The sequence below is a fragment of the Petaurus breviceps genome, unplaced genomic scaffold (genome assembly GCF_028583685.1).
Source record: "Petaurus breviceps papuanus isolate PSGF00001 unplaced genomic scaffold, PetGlider_PUasm1.0 90847, whole genome shotgun sequence".
Taxonomy (NCBI): domain Eukaryota; kingdom Metazoa; phylum Chordata; class Mammalia; order Diprotodontia; family Petauridae; genus Petaurus; species Petaurus breviceps.
The window spans coordinates 16463137-16472867 of record NW_027187360.1 but is presented as its reverse complement, the minus strand read 5'-3'; the positions used below and the strand labels follow the sequence as shown (position 1 = coordinate 16472867).

The 9731-nt window shown below is 38.6% G+C and overlaps 1 protein-coding gene across 1 annotated transcript in view; it reads right to left on the bottom strand.

The window, feature by feature from the left end:
- Nucleotides 1-9731, bottom strand: part of CDH26 (cadherin 26) — a 73076-nt gene that overhangs the window by 62569 nt on the left and 776 nt on the right. The window lies entirely within an intron of this gene.

Sequence of the window (9731 nt, the reverse complement as noted above, 5' to 3'; positions counted from 1 at the left end):
TTCTTTCTTTCTTTCTTTCTTTCTTTCTTTCTTTCTTTCTTTCTTTCGGCTTTTTGGAGGGGGAAGGCAGGACAAATGGGTTAAGTAACTTGCCCAAAGTCACATGGCTAGTTAAGTGTTAAGTGTCTGAGGCTGCATTTGAACTCAGGTTCCCCTGACTCCAGGGCTGATGCTCTATTCACTGTACTACCTAACCGCCCCTCACTGTGCCACCTAGCCACCCCATTGATATTTCTTTCTAGAAATTTAAAAAAAATTTAAAAAGAAATTAAAAAATAGCAAAAATGGGGGTGGCCAGGTAGCACAGCGAGTAAGAGCACCGGCTCCAGTGTCAGAATGACCTGGAGATCGAATCCCGGGCTCAGACACTTAGCACCCACCCAGAAAAACCTGGCCGTGTAACCTTGAGCAAGTTACTTAACCCCAATTGCTTAGGGGTGGCCAGGTGGCTCAGCGAGTAAGAGTACCGGCTCCAGTGTTGGGACGACCTGGAGATCGAATCCTGGGCTCAGACACTCAGCACCACACCCAGAAATAACTGGCCGTGTAACCTTGAGCAAGTTACTTAACCCTGATTGTTTAAAAAAAAAAAATAGCAAAAATGTCCTCATTCAGAATTCTATTTCAGTTGGAAAATGAAAGCATTTAAATGAAAGCATTTAAAGGAAGCTGAGAATGTCATTCCAGGAGAACATTTAAAATGTTTTATAAAGAACAAAAGGACCAAATAATCTCAAAGTTATTTAAAAAAACATCTCAGAAGTCAACTGGTCCAATTTGTGCCTAAACAAGAATCTGACTCTATTCTGACCAGCACATAGTTATCTATCTAATCTTTGCTATAAGATCTTCATTGAAGGAGAATTCATTATTCTGTAGGTAGGCCATTCTACTTTTGGATAGCATTTATTGCAAGGAAGTTTTTCCTTGCATCAAGCCAAAATGTATTGCTTTGCAATTTTTCCCCAGTCTCTCTGGGACTAAGCAGATAAAGAAAATCTCTTTTGACTACTTAAGAGATCTTTATATGTTTTCTCATATATCGTCTCTCATTTAACCTAAACATCCCTACTCCCTTCAACTAATCCCCACATGGCATAGACCCAAGAACCTTCACTATCCTGGTTGCCATCCTCTGGAACTTTCTGGCTTACAAATCAATGACAACAAGATTTTTACTCCCCTACTCCTAAAAATTACACTTATCTTTCTTGACTGACATCACATGATTGACTCACATTAAGCTTATAGGCTGTTAAAAACTCCTCATCCTTTATCAGACAATTGCTGTCTAACTGGGCCTCTTCTATCTTAAATTTGCCAAACTTGTTTTCTAAAACCTAGTGTAGGACTTTACCTTTATGCCTTTTAAATATCATACTAGATACGGCCCCAAGTACTAGCTTTTTAAAATACAGAATTCTTTAGCTTTGTGCCTTCTGCAAATTTGATCACCACTCCATCAGTGCCTTTTGGTAAGTCACTGATAAAATTGTTAAATGCAAAAAGTCAAGCATAGATTCTTTGTGTACTTCCCTAGAGACCTCCTTCCAAATTGACACTAAACCATTAATAACTATTTTGGAAGGTCTAGTCAGTTCAGAATCCACATAATTATTATTCTCATCTAGGCCACATTTCTTCATCTTTTCTTACAAGACTGGCATGAGAGACTTTGTTGTACAATTTGCTAAATCTAGTTCAAATATATCTATAACACTTCCTTACCAGTTTAATAACCTTATTAAAATAAATTTAGTCTCATATGACCTGTTCTTAATGAAGATATTGCTGGCTTTTTGTGATCACTACTTACTTTTCTCTATAGAATTTGACCAGAAATCAAAATCAAACTTACAGGTGAATAATTTACCTTGTTGAATCTCTTCCCTTTTATTAAAAACTGGGACCTTTGCCCTTCTCCAATACTGTTGTACTTATCCCATTTTCTAAGATTTTTCAAAGACCACTCACAGTATCTCAGCAATCATACCTACCAGTTCTTTTAGTAGAAAAGACATTATATAAAAGGTAGAATATTGGACTTGTACTAAAAAAGAGTTGGGTTAGAATACTGTCTCAGAGGTCAGAGTCAAGATGGTGGAGTAAAAACAGGACTTCCATGGGGCTCCAGCTTCCACCTCCCCCAAATCATGTAAAAGGTGACTCTAAAGAAACTTTGGAGCTAGAGAAACCACAAAATGACACAGAGAAGCTAACCTCCTGCTGAGGACAGCCTGGCAGGCCAGCAGGAAGTCCCCAGCAACCTCTTTGGGAGCTGACCCCAGACTCCTGCGAGTCTGAGGTTTTAGCCTCAAGGCAGCTTGACCAGCTGCTGAGATGGAGGGACTTCAGATCACCAGCAGCTGTGGTGGTTTCCAGAATTATCAACACATAGATGCCAAGGACAAAGTGAGAGGTCAGTGCAGTGTGGACTTTGGAATTCAGTAGTTGGGAGTTGGTCAGCTTTTATGGCTGAGGAACCATGGCTACGCAGCCACAGCCACGTGGCAACTTCAGCTCCTGGCTTGCAGATTGTAGAGGGACTAAGCAACCAGTCTGAGGGGTAATCACTCTTGCTTTAACCTGCTTGGATCTTGATTGCGGTCTAGGGTAGAGGTCCTGGAGTGTGCAACCAGCTTGCCAGAGCATATGGAGGCTTCAGAGAGGACAATCAACTAATACCTTTGGCAGCTGAGAAAACCCCAGCATTTGGGATGAAGCTCCCCTGTCTGGCGGCAGAGTCCTACTGTGGCAAAAAGCCCCAAAGTCAAGTAATTGAGTGGAAACATGAGCAGGCAAAGGAAGCAAAACAAACAGAGCAACCCAACTTTACACTCCTATTTTGGGGATAAAAAGGATCAAAGCATGGAACAGGAGGAAGACAGCTAAGTAAGAACTCCTGCACCAAAAGCTTCAAAGAAAAATATGAGCTGGAAACAGGCCACAGAGTACCTTAAGAAGGATTCTGAAAAGCAAATAAGAGAAGTGGAGGAAAAATTGGGAAGAGAAATGAGAATGATGCAATAAAATTATGAAATGAGAGCCAACAGCCTAACTGAAGAAAATAACACCTTAAAAATAGACTAACTCAAATGGCAAAAGAGACTCAAGAAGGCCATGAAGAGAAGAATGCCTTAAAAAGCTGAATTTGCCAGATGGAAAAAGAATCTCACAAGCTCACTGAAGAGAATCATGCCTTCAGAATTAGATTGGAGCAAATGAAAGCTAGTGACTTTATGAGAAATCAAAATACTATTAAACAGATATAAACAAATGAAAAAATAGAAGGCAATGTGAAATATCTCATTGGGAAAACCACTGAGCTGGTAAAAAGATCCAGGAGAGATCATTTAAAAATTATTGGACTACCTGAAAGCCATGATAAAAAAAAGAACCTAGAAATCATCCTTCAAGAAATTCCCAAGGAAAACTGAAGCAGAGGGCAAAATAGAGGTTGAAAGAATCCACTGATTACCTCCTGAAAAAGATCCCAAAAAGAAAACTCCTAGGAATATTATAGCCAGGTTCCAGAGTTCCCAGATCAAGGAGAAAATATTACAAGCAGCCAGGAAGAAACCATTTGAATATTGTGGAAACACAATCAGGATAACACAGGATCTGGCAGCTTCTACACTGAGGGATTGAAGAGCTTGGAATATGATATTCTGGAGGTCAAAGGAGCTGGGATTAAAACCGAGAAACACCTACCCAGCAAAACTGAGTATCATGTTTCAGGGGAAAATATGGTCATTCAGTGGAATAAAGGACTTTCAAGCATTCTTGATGAAAAAAACCAGAGTTGAATAGAAAATTTGACATTCATATACAAGAAGCAAGAGAAGCATGAGAAGGTAAACAGGGAAAAGAAATCATAAGGAACTTATCAAAGTTGAACTATTTACATTCCTACATGGAAAAATGATAATTGTAACTGATGAAACTTTTCTCAGTATGAGAATAGTTGAAGGGAATACACACACACATATATACATATATGTCTATATAGGAGGGTATATGGGCGTATGAATACATATGTGAATGTGTGTATATATGTTTATAGGTATACATAGATAGAGGGCATAGGACCAATTTAATAGGAAGGGATGATACTTAAAAGGTGAAATTAAGAGGTAAGAGAGGAATATAATGAGAGGAGATGGGGAGAGACAGAATGGGGTAAACTATCTCATATAGAAGAGGCAAAGGAAAATGGTTACAATGGAGGGGAAGAATAGGAAGGCAAAAGGGAATGGGTCAACCTTATTCTCATAGACTTTGGCTTAGGGAGGGAATGACATACACACTAAATAGGAGAGTGACATATACCCAATAGAGAGAGACATACACCCAACAGGAGAGTAGGTGGGAAGGGGATGAGAGGAGGGATGATGGAAGGGAGGGCAGGCTGAGGGTGAGGGAAGTTGGAAGCACCCACTTTTGAAAAGGGACAGGATCAAAGTAAAGAATAGAATAAGGGGGACGTGGGATAGGAGGGAGGGAAATATAGTATTTTACAATATATCTACTACGTTATTGTTTTGCATTAGCCACACATGTACAACCTATACTGAACTGCTTATCTTCCCAGTAAGGGTGGGTGACAAGGGAGGAAGGGAATGAATCTGTAATTCAAAGCTTTAAAATCAAATGTTTAAAAGTATATATGTGTGTGTGTGTGTATATATATATATGTATGTATATACACACTATTATTAATGTTATTTTACATGTAACTGGAAAATAAGATATACAGGCTCTGGGGCATAGAGATCCACTATGCCCTACTGGAAATTCAAAGGGGATATGGGAGAAGATATGGGAGAGAGCAGATTGGAGGAGGGGATATCCAGTGGGATTGCTATTTTGGGGTGGTGGGTAGAGGAAAAACGGGGAGAAAATTTGCAACTCAAAATCTGCCAGAAATGAATGATGTAAACCAGAAGTTAATAAAACGTTTGATTTGAAAGAAAAAAAAGAATACTGTCTCAGATATTTATAAGTTGTATGACCTTGGAGAGTTCATCTAATATTTCTAAACCTCATACCAAATGGTATAAAAGCGCATACTTCATAGAATTGTTGTAATCAAATGAGGAAATGTAAGTTTAGTGCTGCACAAACCTCAAAGTACTATATAAACATTAGTTTATTATTATTACAATAGGAGGTAGCTCATCGAGGCATGAGTGGATGAACTTGGCAAGGGTAGCCAAGTGCTCTTCTCCTTATCTTGGGTATCTATTCACTATTAACTATTTTCCCCATCCCTTAAATCCAAAGATGATTTTCCTTGTTAGAGAAAACAGAAGCAAAACCAGGGATCTGAACAGTTGTCTTCTTTCTATCAGTAGTTATCATTAATCAAGAATTTATTAAGCATTCACTATGGGCCAGATAGTGCTAGGTGCTGGGGATATAAAGACAAAACAAAAACGTTCCTGCCTTCAAGGAGCTTACATTCCATTCAGGGAGACAATCATATACATCCATAGGTATATAGAAAAATACGGAATGGATATAAAGTAATGGGGAGAGTGCATTGGCAGCTATGGAGGGTCAGGAAAAGTTAGTGCTTGAGTTGAGCCTTGAAGGAAACCAGGGATTCTAGGGCTAAAGTAAAAAGAGACAGCATTTCTGGCATGAGGGACAGTAGATGCAAAAGCAAAGAGGTAGGAGATAAAGTGTTGTATATGAAAAACAGGAAGGCCAGTTTGGCTGAACTATAGAGTACCTGAAAGAAAGTGATATATAATAAGAATGGAAAGGTATGTTCAGACCAAGTTATGTAGAGTTTTGAATACCCAACAGAAGAGTTGATATTTTATTCTATAAGTGATGAAAGTGACATGGCCAGACCTGTCTTTTAGAAAAATAATTTTGTCAACTGTATGAAGGGTGGATCAGAGTGGGAAGAAACTTGAGACCAGGAGAAAAATTGGGAGGCTATTGCAATAATTCAGGGAAAAATTATTATAGGATGAATTAGGGTGTTGGCTATGTGAGTAGAGAAAAAGGGACAGATTGCGAGATGTTGTGGATGTAGATGACAAGACTTGGCAGCTAACTGGATTTGTAGGATGAGGATGGGAAGTCAAGGATGAATGGAGGTTTCAGACCTGGGTGACTAGAACAATGGTACTGTGCCCTTAACAGAAATGGAAGTTTTCTCTTTTGGACATGTTGGATTTGAGAGGTTTACAGACATACAGGAATAGGCAGTTGGTCATAGGGAGCTATGAATCACGACAGAAACTAGGCCTGGATATATAGATCTGATATTCATCTGCATAAATATAATAATTAAATCCATGGGAATCGATGAGGATAGCAAGTGCTGCTGAGGGCCTAGTTACAATTCATGAGAGGATCAACAGAACATAGCATGGTTACATGTCTTTGATAAACATCCTAGAATGTCAGCAAACCTTTCTTTCATTCTTACTGGTCTAACAAATAGTTGCTTCAGTACCCTGCAGCAAAATGTTGGAGAGCAGAAGAATGAGGATGAACAGAGGAGAAAGGGAAGGAATATTACAGCAGTACAAACAGAGCTTTAAGAAAGGGAAAACGCTATGAGGCAATTCCTGAACAAGAGAGAGTTAAATGCTCGGAATAAGAAGAAGCTGTTTGTCCTCCAAAGAATGATACAGTAAGGCAACAAAAAATGACACTATAAACATTTCAGCTGCTCAGATGGGACATACAATTTAGAGACTGGAAACAAAAAAAAGTGGAAGAGGTACTATTTGTGAAGGGTAGAGAAGTAACAGACTGTAGTGGAAAGAACACTGGACTCCCAACAAGAGTACCTCGGTTTCAAACTCATCTGTATTACTTAAAACCCATGTAATTCTGGGAATGGCTCTTCCCATATGGCCCTATATGTAAGAAAAAGAGATTGCCTAGCTGGTTTCTAAAGTCTCTTCCTATTCTAAAACCGATGATCCTACAAACTCAAATTAGTTTTAAGGAAAAGAGTAAACAAAGCCATAAGCAATAAACCTAGCACCTAAGGCAAATTTTGTTACACAGGCAACAATGATGGTGCCAACATGGAAGATGGTCTGAGCCAGGATTTAAGTGCACCAGGAATAGCCGAAGTTCCTCTCCCAGAGAATCCATTCATTGTCCATGTGGTGGTGCCGGCCCTAGGGTGGGGACAAGTGGGCCCTACAGCCCTGAGAGAGTTATACCACCATAAAGGTTGTTATGCGATACACTTTATAGACTGGTAAGGAACTCATGGTGAGTTACAGAAGGAAGGAACCCTTCTTCCACCATGTTGGTCCTCAGGGCAAAGCCTCAGCTTGCTGCTTTGTTAGTCAAGGTTCTGAATGAAGGGGAGGAAAGGAAGTCATTTTAACTTATTTAAGTATTAAGCATTTTTTTATAATTAATTACTTCAACGTGATTTCAACAAATATCTGATTATTTTTAATCAAATTCTGTTTTGTTTTGGTTCTCCATAATTCATATGTAACTATTTTCACATAATAGTCAATTCAGTAAATAGAACAGAAAAAAAGCAATACCTTTAAGCTTTCCTTCAGACTCAACTCCAACTCACTCCCTGGAAGAGTTGAATATCTGAGCAATTATATTACCTCACCTTTGCAAGAAATGAGTGCCCTGTGGCACTGTGGATTTTATTGTAAGGAGGGATCTTAAAGAAAATCTAATCCAATCTGGTTAATTTACAGATAAGGAAACAGGTCTGGAGAGAGAAAAAAACCTTCCCCAAGACACAGGTAGTAATAATACAATATTGGCAATTGGGAATATTTTGAGCAAAGAGATGAATTGATTTCCAAGATTCCATCCCAAGTCCTTTTGGAGTTCTTTTGTGTTTCAGTGCCTTTGGGGAATTATTGAAAAGACACCTGTTATATCAGATTTTTACTTTCCTTCAGAATATAGCCCACAACATAATCCTATATGTGTTTCTATTAGCTATTAATAGGATTCTACAACATAAGTTTTAAAAATAAAATTATTTTTCTGATTAAGAGGCAATGTGGGGAAAAAGCTGGCCTTGGAGTCAGGAAGACCTGGGTTAAAGCCTTGCCTTCAACAATAGCCGTTTCAATTCATGTAACCTTTAAGCAATCCCAGTCAACTCTCTGACCACAACTGGCGAACTGATAATAACTTTCTTTTATAAAGTTTGCTTTTTGAGAGTTCTCTACCAATGTATTTAATCATAGATACTGCCTTTTAGTTTATTTTATTATCTTTTGTAAATGGTCAACTGTCTCCAAAGTCCTCTTCCAATGCCTTATCATGGCATAGATTTGACCCTGGACTTTCAACACCTGGTAAGCTCCAGTAGTTCTTAAGAAACTGGGAGGATTATAGTTCCAGAGATGAATTATATGTCTACAGAACCAGCCTGGTTAAGTGATAGGAACTTTGATCCCCCAAAAATTGGTTACTAGATAAAGATTTTTTGGTAGAGGGATGGCACTGAAAACGTAAGATTTGCACTAAAGCATAATGTCTATGGGTGGAAGTTGTACCCATGTTAATGAAGTTTTGGAACTTTACAAAAAGGAATTAAGAGAGTTGTTAAGATGAGGATGATTTAGGTCATAAATGTATCCCAAATTCCTGGCCAGTAAGATCAAACAAGACATTTCATCAAAAATAACAGTTCAAATTCATGCTGTAAAACAAGGGATGACAAAGCATGGAGTATTTCTTCTTCTCATTCTCCTTTTCCTCCCTTCCCTCCTCCTCCTCCTCCTTCCCCTCCACCTTCCCCTACCCCTCCTCCTTTTTTGCCTTCTTCTTCTAGAAGACAGTTGAGTGGAAAATGATATTCACAACCCTGTTTTCTCTCCAGAAAACTACTCCTTCGTGGTCATAGCTCACACTTATATAGTGTTTTAAGCTTTACAAAGCATTTTCCTCTCAACTCTGTAAGGTTGATAGGTAACAACCAAAGGGCATTATCTGACCATTTTGCAGAGTCAAGTGTTAAACACAGATTTTGTAATCTTAATCTTACCAATGTAGAACATGAATTCTTTATGTTCCAACACCCTGTAAGGTGTAGTTGATAAAGAGTTGGTGTCAGAGTTAGCAAGCCTGCCTCAGACACACAGTGACTGTGATTCAGGACAAATCACTTAACTTCTCTGTGCTCTATGCAACTCTTAAAACTAGACTGAAGAAAAGGTATTGACCTTTTCAGGATTTTCACATTCAGAGGTTACCTACACAAAAGAAATCACAGATCCAGCTTCTTAACCTTGTGTAAACTGTTCATACAAGTTCATACAAGGTGTCCTAAGTTTTTCTGTAACTATCCCTTTCCCAATTTCTTCGTTTTCAGTTCCAGAATCATACAATGACTAATTTGATGTAGACATAAGCAATAATCATGCTTCATTATCAAGTTTTAGTGGGATAAAATCCAGGAATTGTAGTTTTTAATAATCAGAAATAATTTCAATAAGATGGCTCAAGATTTTCTAGCATCCTTTTAATTTCCCAATAGCAGGTCTTCTCAGTTTGGATTCCACAAACATTATGCTCCACAGAAATGGGTACCCTCTGCCAGGCCCTTTCAGCTTCCTTTTGTATACTGTCATCCCTGATCAGATTATAAACTCCTTGAGGGCAGGGACTGCCTTTATTTGTATCCCCAAAGATTTAAACAGTGCCTTGAACATGGTAGGAATCTAATAAATGCTTACTGTCATTAGCCTACATGAATATTGACACAA